The sequence below is a fragment of the Pezoporus occidentalis genome, unplaced genomic scaffold, assembly GCF_034315485.1.
Source record: "Pezoporus occidentalis ecotype Australia unplaced genomic scaffold, CSIRO_AGI_Poc_V1 ctg82, whole genome shotgun sequence".
NCBI classification, from domain to species: domain Eukaryota; kingdom Metazoa; phylum Chordata; class Aves; order Psittaciformes; family Psittacidae; genus Pezoporus; species Pezoporus occidentalis.
In genome coordinates this window covers 3,074,034-3,086,895 of record NW_026916181.1, presented here as the reverse complement: position 1 = coordinate 3,086,895, position 12,862 = coordinate 3,074,034, and positions in this window count along the sequence as shown.

Here is a 12,862-nt window from a genome sequence, read left to right as displayed (position 1 = left end):
TAGGAAGACATGGGTGTAGTGGCGAGAGCAAATAGTTCACCAGGCTTTCTGATTTCTACAGAATCATTTGACATCTCTGTTCTCCAGCTTTCCTACCTGAACAATAGAGAAATCAGCCTTCAACTTCCTGGCAACTGCTTTCTGAGGCTGATTTGTCATTCGCAATATGCCCATTTATGATGGACATTTTAAATGCAAAATATGTCTTCTCTCATTTCTGACTCATTTTGTTAATACTTTAGTGTTTCCTTCTGAATTCTGTGGTTTAACTAGAATAATCTTGCATCAGTTTCCAACCCAATATGGTTTTAGTTACGCTTGTTTTCAAGCTGCTTGAAATATGCACATGGGTTTATCAGGATTCACAGTTCATCTAATAGAGACAAGCTGAACTCCTTCGTGGTTTAGGATGACTGTCACAACTAATTGTCTAAGCGCTTCTGGTTTTGTCCTCAACTTTGTCACACAGGCTCTGTCAAGATCAACCTCTCCTCCATTAATTTGCCATTTCACAGGGACACTTGTCAAACCCAGTTGCTTTTCTTCACCTAAATTGCATCCATCCCTACACCTCCACTAAACCCAGATGTTGAAGTTTGGAGTCTCTCATCAGTGCTGTTTCAAGATTTAATGCTTTTTAATTCCATTAGTTCTCATAGCACTTTCAGAGAACTTTACTTCTGATAAAACACTGCAGTATCATTTCTTACCCTCTGCCTTGATGAGCCACCACTGGAGGTGATCAAACAGTACTGTGATGGATGTTATTTCATTCAAGCTTCTTTCTTTCACTTTTTATTTTGAATTCAAAGCACTCTAGCTGCACCCGCTCAGCTTGCAGTCTTTCTCCAACTCCATTCTCACCATTTCTCATTCTCCAACTCTTTATCCACATGTCTCTCAAGGTATGGAGTGAAATGGAACTGGAAAGGAAGAGTGCTGAGAAAAGGGTTTGAGCAATCAACTGAGACTCAAGGGCATGAGTGTACCGCACAGCAAGTTCTACTAACACTCTTAAATACACCATTGGAGTAATGAACCATGATTTCTCCCAGGTGACTGCCTTCTCTGAATTAAAACTATGACTAAAAGCAAGAAAAACAATCAAATCCTTGTATTTTTCCATGTCTATCTCGCAGCTTCTCTGAGGGACTCTTTACTAATGCCAAGAAACACTGCCCAGTTTTGAAGCACTTTATATTCTCTGCCCAGAGAGAGAAAGGAAATGCAGTTTTGCATGGAGCAAAGGAAGGCAGAGATGGGTAGTTTGAATCTGGCTGCAAGGAACTGATAAAACTTTTATAGAAAATTTCAGTGTTGTAATCTAAATGTGTACAGGTAGCATATACCAAAGAAATGAGACTGATGTGGTTCATGGTAAGCAGGTCAGACAAGCTGAATGCAATGTTCCTTGGATGGTTCCTACAGCAGTAAGTGTTTTTCAAAACTTTAAAATATGTGAGTAAATGTGACTTTTCTTTCCCTACATCACCTACATCCTTGGCACCTTGCAGCCAGGGATGTATCTGTGGGGATAGCCAGGGTAGTTGCTGCTCTGGGAAAAACCTCTGAAGGGCAGTGAACACATTTTTAGGTATTTAAAAGACATAACAGTGTAGTGGGACTTCTGACAGTCATTTGACTGGGGAGAGCTTTCGAGGAAGAGCTGGCTTTCACTGAGTAACACAAAATCACAAATGCAAACCTGCCCCCACTCTGGCTGACAACTATTTCATTCTGCCACATTTATTTTATGGATTATATGAGATACTTTTCATGATGCTGGCAAAAAGCAATAGACCATGGCTGTGAACACTGTAGGAGATTATACTTCTTTTTGCTTATGTGTGTGGTCTCAGAGGCCTGCAGCAAATAAGCTGTTCCACCATTCACTGCCATACAAATCCATGTCAATAGTCCATGTGTTGTGACGGTGCCAGGCTTCTTGAACACATGGCTCTTGGACAGCCTGGGGACATAAAAAATATCTAGAATTCCTGCAAAGTTATAAATGCCAAACAACCCACAACCTGAACTGAAGTTAATACATTTAGAGGAAGGAGTAGAAACCACACCACTAAAATTTTGTGCAATTTAGTTAGCAACACCATAGAACTGACCTTGCAATAACACACTGAATCCCTTGCAACTGGATGTGAGAGAAGGACACATAGATTGCAACTACAGAAGTTAAAAAGAAAAAGGCCAGAGACCTTTCTCTGGCCTTGAAAATGGGTAGCATATCATGGCTTGCATACAGATGACTGAATTAAGTTCTTTCCCCAAAATGAGTACTTTCACATCCCCCATCCTGTCTACTGGGAACAGCTCCATCATTGTCCGACTCCTTAGATCATGACTGGGTATAGCCTGGGAATAAGCTGATTTATATGGGACAGAACCACCCCAGGAAGAGGGATAAAAAATTAATAACATTAGCTATTTTGTGGTCATGCTAAAGCCTAGCCTGAAGTCTAAACCTAAAACTTAGCCCTATTTAGTTTGATAGTTTAGCATTGGCACAGCAAACATGCAAGCAAATAAATAAATAGATTTCTATAAGTGTACTCCTTTCTGTTCATGTGCAAATATGATCAGACCAATCTTTTCCAGCGTGTCATACAGATGTTTCTGATTTGCTTCTGTCAATCAAATTATTTATAATTGATTTTCTAATTAGTCTATGCCAGCTCACAAATGTTTTTGTGCTGTGTTTCTTAGTCATAGTTCTCTTCGCATGACAGACAAGACTAATTCCACCCACCTCAGGAATTACTACATTAAATGCTTTGGTTTGGGCTGAGACAGTGTTTAGAATATATGATTACAGTGGTCTCTTGTGGGCTTGTAAGTACAAAAAAAAAAAGTCTTGAAATATTTAATTAAATGACCTCTGTTTGTTTTTATGATAAATTTCCTTTATAATACTATATTTACAATACAATATTTATGAAGAACGAAAGTAAAAATGTTCTTGAGTTAAATGCATACTTCCTTATTATCACCCAGTATGTTTTCTTTTGACATATTACAATGTAGAACAGAATGATTTATAGTGTCGGTAAGTAGTTTATTTCAGTTTGTGAAAATAATAAAAAAATAATAAATGTATGTAATATTTGGAACTATTGTAAGAACTATTTTAAAAGCTTGATTTAATCAAGCACAGGCTATCCTGGTTTCAGATGAACACTGTATTCTTTCCAGAGGCATATAAAAAAGTAAAACTCTAATGTGAAAAAAAATTGAGTACTAAAAGCAAATCTCTCCTCAAGCAATCACTTTCAAGATTCTTGGACTCCTTATAGTCAGCTTTATATTTAGAACTAAACTGAAATATTTTATTAAAAAAGAAAATCAAAAATACAACACTGAAATTATCAAATAAAAATATTTATGTTATTATGAAAGCTTTTTTTAAAATTTCACAAATGACAGCCAGGAAAATGTCACCTTTTAGATCAGGTTTGTTCTGAGAAATGTTTTCTATGTCTAAAACTACTTTTTTTAATTCAGAAGGCGAGGTATTTTCCATAGAATTAAGCTTAAAAATGATTCATTTTATAGGTACTATAAACGTGCATATTACCTATGGAACTAGTCATCTCCAGAAGGTTTTCCACTCAGGTTCTTGTGGATTTCCCTTGTAGGATATGAATTACCCCTGGGGGTGCCTTATTCTCTCCTTCAACGATAAAGGGTGACTGGGATGACTAGATAAGTTTGACAGCTAGTTTCAGACACCTGTGTTATGAATCCAACCCCGAAGTAGGAAATAGCAACCTATATATGTACAAAGCTCTGAATTTAATTTCTCTTCCTTCATGGTGTACAGGATATTGTACAGGACATTGTACAATACAACTGATGATGTGGGAGGAAAATAATAGTGGGGGAAAGCCTATAATTCCAATATTTTTCAACATTAATATGCATCTGTCAGCAGAATACTTACCTAGAAGAAGCAGGACTCCACTTTTTCTTCTGCGTATTTAAAACCAGACCACGAGTAAACACTAAATCCTTCTGGAAGGAACAGTTGAGGACCTGTGTGTACACTGTTGGTAGGTTATTTGGAGGTCAAAAGCAATCAATTTCAAGAGGACAGCTATGTTACATAAGATGCAAAATGCCAGAAATAGCAGTATTTCAAGGACTCCGTGAAACTGTTGCATAGAAAAAGCTATATAAAGATGAAGCATTATTTATTTACTATGTTGATTTTACTTGATTTTGCTTCAATTTCTTTTCAAAATTAGGACAAGGAGAAAAGTGAAAAAAAAAAAAAAAGCAACACAAGCCATCTACTCTGAAATCCTTCAGAGGAAGCTGTTTTTCTCTTTTGTTAAGAACAGTGATTTGAATTCATTCCTCACTATACAGAAAATTTTAAGGAAACGGGACCTAACTCAGAGCTGTTAGAATACAGTGCTGAGGTGGGTGTAGATGTGCTTCAATGCCCTTGCAAACGGCACAGCTTTCACTAAAAAGCAGCAGATTATCTGATTATAGCAAACTGAAGATGAGCTGCAATATCAAACCTAATAAAAGTTTAATAAAAATGCATCTTGAATAAGTCTGATTGGCGATATAAGCCCAGAACATCTACAAAGTGCATACCCATCAGGAGAGCTGGAGAGGAGCATCACAAACAGCAACACCACAACAACCTGCTCTGCCCAGTGACACTAACCAGCATTTCTATTCAAAAATGAGACTCTTCTTCCCTTCACTAAGAATTATCCATTTAAATAACTATATACTCTGCTTTCATTATTCCTCTTTTTGTATTTTGGCTTCTGTAACAGCATCATCACAAATTCAGACTCATGATCAGTGTACAAGAAAAACCTATCTTAAAGAACTAGGCCAAGACAGTCTAAGGTAAAAGACATGGCAGTTACAGCAGGGTGTTTCATACCTAGAAAGTAAAAAGGGAGCTTCATTTCCCTCTCAATTACAAACGCTCTCATTCAGTAGATCAAGATCCCTGCTTCCACAGTCTCCTCTGCCTCAGGCATGTGGGAACCATGAGAAACTCAGCTCAAACGCACAATTAATGGGCTTAAATTTGAGGACTCCGTAATCTATATTGTCTTTGAGGAAAGCAAGTTTAAGAGTTCATTTCTGCACAGCTGCTGTAGCAGTCAATGCAAAGTAAAAATTTATGTGGATAAATTGGTTTTAGTATTTAGTATTTTTTCAGTGCTCCCAGCAGAGTATATGTTGCCATCTTGATGACATCATTTTGCTAAGCTGAAGATCTACCTACCATGTCTACTCAACATATTTTGCTGCTTCATATGTCTACCAGTTTAGGAATTCATGCAGACAAGCAACTACCTTGACCTTCTGGTAGTTGTGGTAATGGAAAACATGTCAAACATATTGATTAGACTGCATTCCTATTACAGTTCAGGGGAATAAGACAACTGTGCTAAAAGACAGTACAATCTGTTCTAGTACTAGATAAGAGCTTTACTTGTTGTGACACTTGAGAGCTCATCCTGGTAGATACAATCAATAGTAGACTCATTTTAATGGAATCCAGAAAGACTGTGTAGGATGTTCTGAGTGGTTTAAAACCATTAGCTAACTAAGCCACAAAGCAGCCCAAGGAGGAACTGCATTGTAGAAACACACCTAGGAAAGACTAGGATCACTGTGTGCACTGGCTCCACCAGTGCAAGCTTAAGGAAGGATGACAAGAAGTGCTGGTAGTTATGCCTGGATGTGGACCACTGCTTTGAATCGGACCACTTAGCTTGGCTACTGTAAATGTTATGGTCAACCATGAAGTTTCAGAGGCTCAGTTACCATAGTACTAGAACTCCTCCTGACCCGTGCTTCCCATAAGTCTGTTAGGTGCCAATGGAAACAGGCTGAAAGATGTTCTAAGGCATGTATTAGCATCTAAACGCACTGTTTTCACCAGTTCTCTCCCTTGTAGCCAGGATATAACCAACCCAGAACTAGACTGGCAGTTCTCAGCTACAGAAGCATGGTCAATGCGATGATGTAGTCCATTGAAAATGAGATGAAGACTTCTGCTCAGTAACTGGTGGACATGGAGGAAAAAGGATGATGGATTCTAGCTGGTATTTAAGTTTTTAAAATCCTAATCCTAAAATTTGAACAAAATGTTATTCAAATACCATCAGAAAGTTCATTAACATTTAGCTGAAACCAGGACAGATGACAATATGGGAAGAAGAAGAGATCTTGGAAGAATTAAACAACAGAAAAAAACATATTGTTAAGCTGCAACAGAGTTAGAAAAGAATGACAGTTCAGGAGCCCAGTAGTGAAATAGGCTGCTTCAGCTGGGAAAGACTCTTTATCATCACAATAAAACATCACAGATATTCTCCTTCATTTGACTTCAATTCATGGGATTTCATCAATTGAAACCATTAAAACCAATTTTACAATAATGCTTTTGGCACTCTGAACAGCTATAAAATATATTTAAAAGAAAAATAAAGAACGTATATGTAGAAATAGTTATTGCTCCTTTGCTGTTAAGAATTAAGGGCTATATCACACTATATGTCAAGAAAAAAAAATGAACAGACATAGGTAAGACCTAAAGTATTGTTGTGTGAGAGACATAACAGCAGATGAAAAGGTCAAAAGTTCTCCTCAGCACTATTTATTCAAGAGAACACATAGTAGTTTCAGGAATCAGCAGTACTTTAATGGATTAAGGCAGTTGGTGTTACACTTGGCCACCTTTGCCTACTCCACAGGTTCAAATGACAAGTATCCACTCATAGTTTGGTTCACTTGAGTAGCCTTTGTTACAAATCAGTGATGCAAACTTCGCTCCCAGTTGCATTTTTTTTGGACAGTCAGTTTAATTATTAGTCCCTCATCTTTTGGTGAGATTCTGAAAGGCAAGAATATTTTGTTACACCATAATGAAACAGCAGAACTCATCGCCCCAGGAAACTGGGAATTGGAAGTATTCTATATTTCAGAAATGTTCAGGGCTCTCATGGTGTATACTGAACAATAATGCATTAATAATGAAGACTAGATTTAAGAATAATGATAAACTACATTCTTTAAGGCTCAGACTTCTACAGAGGCATCGAAAAAACCGTTTGTAGAGATCTCCAAAAGATCTCATGCATGGGGTATAATATTATACCCAAGGTGCCTATCAAAGGGTGCCTTGTACAGTGAAAGAGCTAAGATATATATGTTGTTGTTGGAAGCATTAACAGGGTCTCAAGCCCCACTTCTCTTTCCTGCAACAGTTCAAACTGCTCCCCTGCAGCAAAGGTAGAAGGGCAGGAGTAGGCAGTTAACCATTCCACTTGCACATCTTTGCAGGGTTCATATCTGCAAATGGCAAATTGATTTCAACTATTAACAGGGGAATGTAGATTCACATCCATTTCAACAGGGAATTAAGTGCATCTCCACTGCTGCTCTTAACACCACTCTTCATCAAGAGTTACTTGGAGAAGCTAGAGGAAAACTAGTTTATTGAAGCAGCATTCAAAATCAGGAGACTATTAAGTATTAATTTAAAAATTAGAACATCAGTTATGATCAACTATGTGTCAGCTCTAACCAAGATGCATATTCTCTGGGAAAAGAACACCTCAAATCCCCCATCCCAAAACCCAGAACTTACTGCAGATTCAATATCAGCAAGAACCTGGTGACGGGAGAGGATTGCATGGTCTCTCCCATCTTCACCAGCTTGAATAGTATTAATGTTTACTGACACTGGTAAAACCAGCTGAATGATGAGTCACTGAGACTGAATTCCAGAGAGTAAGTAACAGGAAACAAGTTACATTCAGAGCTCTATCCCCTTCACAGAAAATAAATAAATAAATAAAAGGCTTGCAAGTTATTTCAGTCTTCATAAAGACTTCAGAAAGACTTCAGAAAGTCTTCAGAAAGAGGAGGACCCAGGAAACTACAGGCCAGTCAGCCTTACTTCAGTCCCTGGGAAGGCGGTGGAGCAACTTACCCAGCATGTCATCTCCAAGCATGTGGAGTAAAAGGTTATCAGGAGTAGTCAGCATGGATTCACCAAAGGGAAATCATGCTTGACCAATCTGATAGCCTGCTACGAAGGGACAGCTGGCTAGATAGATGAGGGGAGAGCAGTGGACATTGTCCAGCTGAACTTCAGGAAGGCTTTCAACACTTTTTTCTCTCATGACATCTTCATAGGCAAGCTGAGGAAGTGCAGGCTGGATGAGCAGAGAGTGAGGTGGATTGAGAACTGGCTGAATGGCAGGTCTCAGAGGGTTTTGACCAGTGCCACAGAGTCCAGTTGGAGACCTGTAACTAATGATTCCTCACAGGGGTCAATACTGGATCCAGTATTGTTTAACTTATACATCAATGACTTGGATAAAGGAATAGAGGGCGCCCTCAGCAAGTTTGCTGATGACACATAGGCAGAAAGAGTGACTGATACCCAAAGGGTCTGTGCTATCACTCAGAAGTATCTGGACAGGCTGGAGAGGTGGGCAGAGAGGAGCCTTTTGAAATTCAACATAGGCAAGTGCAGGGTCCTGCTGGAGCAGGGAGCTTAGACTAGATGACCTCTAGGGGTCCCTTCCAACCTCAACCATTCTGTGGCTCTGTGATGAGAGTTTACTTAAGCTGTCTCTGCACAGATTGAATTTAGAGGTCTTTGGGTATATGCAAATGTATTGAATCAGATACAGGAAAGGTGATGGTATATCTCTTTGCAAACTAAACTTGGAGCTCCTGCCAAGCCATTCTGTGGTTGATTTTCTATGGTTTTATTTTGCTAGATGATATTGATGTCTGTCCAAACAGTACCTAGTAAATCTTTCCTACAAACATCTATCCCGTTTCTGAGTAACAGAAGATGACCCTTTATTTGGATGGAAATGCATATTTGCATTAGTTCAGAGAGTGCTGTTGCAAAATGGAGCTTAAATCTTTATTAAAAAGACATTAAATAAACTCCTCCAACACTAAAAAAAAAAGAAAGATATTTTGCTCATTATTTAACTGCTAAGGTACTGATGAAGAGTTTTTTTTTGTCAACTCTTAATACAGCTTCTCAGTACTGCATAGAGATCCCAAGGCATTCACGAGTCATTCAGAATAATGAGAACGTGTTACATTTAAAGTCCACCAAAATCAGTGAAAGGTTCTTGGCTTTTAATGAAATAGTGTGGCCAGTAGGACTGATAAGGCCACATCTCAAATACTTTGTTCAGTTCTGGGCCCCTCAACACAAGAAAGACATTGAGGTGCTGAAGCATGTCCAGAGAAGGGCAGCAAAGCTGATGAAGGGTCTGGAGCACAAGTCTGATGAGGAGCAGCTGAGGGAGATGGGGTTGTTGAGTCTGGAGAAGAGAGATGACTGAATTGTTTTTTACAACTATCTGAAAGGAGGTTCTAGTGAGATAGGGGTTGGTCTCTTCTCCCAGGTAGCAAATGATAGGGACAAGAGGTAACAGCTTCAAGGTATGCCAAGGGAGGTTTAGCTTGAATATGAGGAAAACTTTTATAACTGAAAGGGTAGTCAAGTATCGAAACAGGCTGCCCAAGGAAGTAGTTAGTCACTATCCCTGCTTCAAGGGCTGCATATAAACTTAGTATGAAATAGTCGTTTGAAAGTGAATGAATGAAGAGCTGGAACACAGGATTCACCCACCAGATCAGTTTCCTAATCCTTAGGCCAGAGCAACAGCTGCCAGTGGTTTTCAGTTCGCAAATCTATAAAAAAAATCTTGTGAAAGAATAAAGTGGTGCCTGAGGAATTTAAGTAGGCTTTGATTTCTTGCTCACTTTTTCAGATCCCTGAGCTGGATCCCCTAGTAGACCACCATTTGAAAAGTATTGACTTAGTTCATAGTGTTCACTCTCATTGTTTCACTTCACTTGCTCATTTACCAAACTAACTTGCCATGATTTTTCACAGGAATGGTACCACTATCAGGACGTGAGTGTTACCTCCCTTCCTAGGTTGTCAAGTATTAGAAATATTTATATGGAAGGTGAGGGTTCATAAACCTACAGGCAGAGGAAAGAAACCGACTTCATCTCCCACGTCTTGTGACTAACTAAATCCAATCAACACCTCAAACAACTGTCCTAGACAAAATAACTCTCTTCTTCTCAGACTGAGATATTTTATTGAAATTGTGCATTAACAGAACTCTTGTCATTGAATTATTAAACAGAAGAGGAAAATTGTTTTGCTATATTTTGTGCTGAGTTACTTGCAGAACACATACTGGATGAATCACCAAAGACAGACGTTTGGAGGAAAGCCCATCCTGCAGCTCTGCCCTGGTTATAGGAGAGAAAAAAAACAAATCTTGGGTCTCACAAGAGTAGGACACTTACAAACTCAAATAGTAGAAAAGATAAGGCATCTATGGAAAAGCTTGTCTCCGTTAAACACTTAGGTGGGATGATAAGAGCTTGTGTAGGAATTTTTAAGGATTATTCATAGTTTTACAAATATAAATCACACCTATATCTCACTTCAAAGCACCTCCATGATTTTCTGAATCCAGTCAAAAAAGAGGGATTTGAAAACCCATCATCATTTGTATCCTTTTACAGGTTTACAAGTCTTGTCCAAAAACCTTATTCCGCTGGATACATGCAATCTGTATCATTAAAATAAAAATTAAAAATTGAGTTTTGGTTGATCAAGAAGAAAATAACTTGTGCTTTCAGCAAGGTGAGGATCAATTCCTAGTTTACGATAACCTGTAATGTAGTAATCTGGTGTGAGTTACCCTGCCATTAAGATACATAAGCACAGTGACTAGCATAACATAGTTTGATCAAATATTTATAATAATATTCAAAAGTTATATAGTAAAAAATGAACCTCCAAGAGTAGTTAAAGAATAAATATAATTTTAGAATAACCATTTCTTTAGTGCATTTATTTAAAATCAAAAAGTTGTTAAATCAATAATTCCTCTTCTCTCTTTGTCACACAAAAAGTACCTTTTTGGACAGTGATTTTATCAGAACAAGTAAGGGGGGGTGCAAAACGTTATAACTAACAAGGATATCAAGGTTGAAACAGCTACAGAATAGAAATTTGATCTAAAATGACTTTCTGAAGTCTGCCTTTTTGGATGGAGTTGTCTTTTTTGCACAAACTGGATCTAGATACCAACGAATAATTTTGGGATGTGAGGGACTTCTGGCATACAGAGCAAGATTGTTGTTTGTTTTTTCTTCATTAACTTGTTTCTTCCTTCCTCCATAAATAAGAGCTAGCTGAACAGGAATTAATTTAGGAAACATCAATGATATATGATATACAGAAAATTAGACTAGATGACTTCAGTGGTCTTTTTGATTTGATAATCTGTGAAAATATTGTGTTACATACCCACAGTGTTTGAAATAGCTAAGCATGTGAGATAACAGCAATTCGAAGAAATGTTCCCGCACTTCATGCGGCTGGGAAATGAGAGCTTATAACGACATACATTGTCTGTCACACTATCTGACATGTCAGATTTCTACACGCATCACATCATTCAGTATGTGTGTGTGGGAGCAGAAGAGAAGGTCTAATGTGTCAAAGATTACAAGCTGCTTCTCTGCTTCACATGTATATGTAGTAATACAAAGTACGTATGCTGTGAAGGTAGAGGGAAACAGCTAGAATTATTGACCAGCTCTGCTCAGACTGTTACCAAGAAGAACAGTAAAACATAGAGAAGAGACTCATCCTGCAGACCCTACAATTAAAAAAAAAAAGTTTTAAAAACCTCAGTTTCATTAATCATGCCTTCCCCAGAAAACATCTGAGTACACTCTCATCTGTTTTCAACCCCTGCAGATTTTCACAACTCCTGCATATACTACCAAAATATTCTATGAAATTAATCATGGTATGCTTCTTGCCCAACATGTCTGAAGATGCTGACTTCTTTGTCCATACTGTATTCAGTCAAGTATTTTTTACAGAAAGTGGTAGAGAAAGTCTTTGTAGTGTCCATGTTGGCCTGAATTACTTTATGAACATCCTCACACCCCCTGGATCTGAAGAGTTAACAGCTTCTGCTGGTGAAAAACCTTTCTGCTAGGACTGAGTCCAGCTGGAGGGCTGAATACATTCCCATCCCACATTTGTTTGCCAAGTGGCACTACCTTGTTCTGCTTGGTTTATAATTATTCCAGATCCTGGCAAAGTTTATCTGTCAGGGCTTTACACCTTTGTTCTGTTGCATCAGCTGAAGCTCCCCTGAAACTTGGACTACTTCTGGTCCTACTCAGCACCCTGAGCAATCCCCCCATGCACAAACAAATAATGCTGATGGAAAATTGCTCCTGACATACTGTGTAAGTAGGAAAAAAACACAGATATCTGCAGTCTGTCCTAGTTATAATGCTTTATCTATACACACACACACTTCTGTTAGCACTTCTGATTGAAAGCCAGCTTAGATACTGATTTCAGAGACTATGATAGCTGTGCAATTTCCAAACTGAAACCATTCACATATGTTTTCCTGGGCTTTCAGTGACTGTTTACTCAGCATAAGGCAATATTAGGGTATTTAATTATCTGATAAAAAAACTACCAGGTGTATCGGTAATAACAATTAGGGTGCAGGCATAGCACAAGTCATAGCATGTTCCTGTGAGCATGTTCTCTGTCAATATTTGTCCATGTGTAGAGACAAAAAAGTCATTACTATAGACTGTTAGACCAGTTCTGGGGCAGCTTTAAGGTAACTGGGGTGATTTTAAGAAAAAAAAAAAAAATCATTCAGATAATGAAAGAAAAGTTAGAGGAAATTGGACATTTCATGGAAATTGGAAATTTCATGCCTCCCAGTTGCTATTCAAGAGAAATATTTTTTCTTTTGAG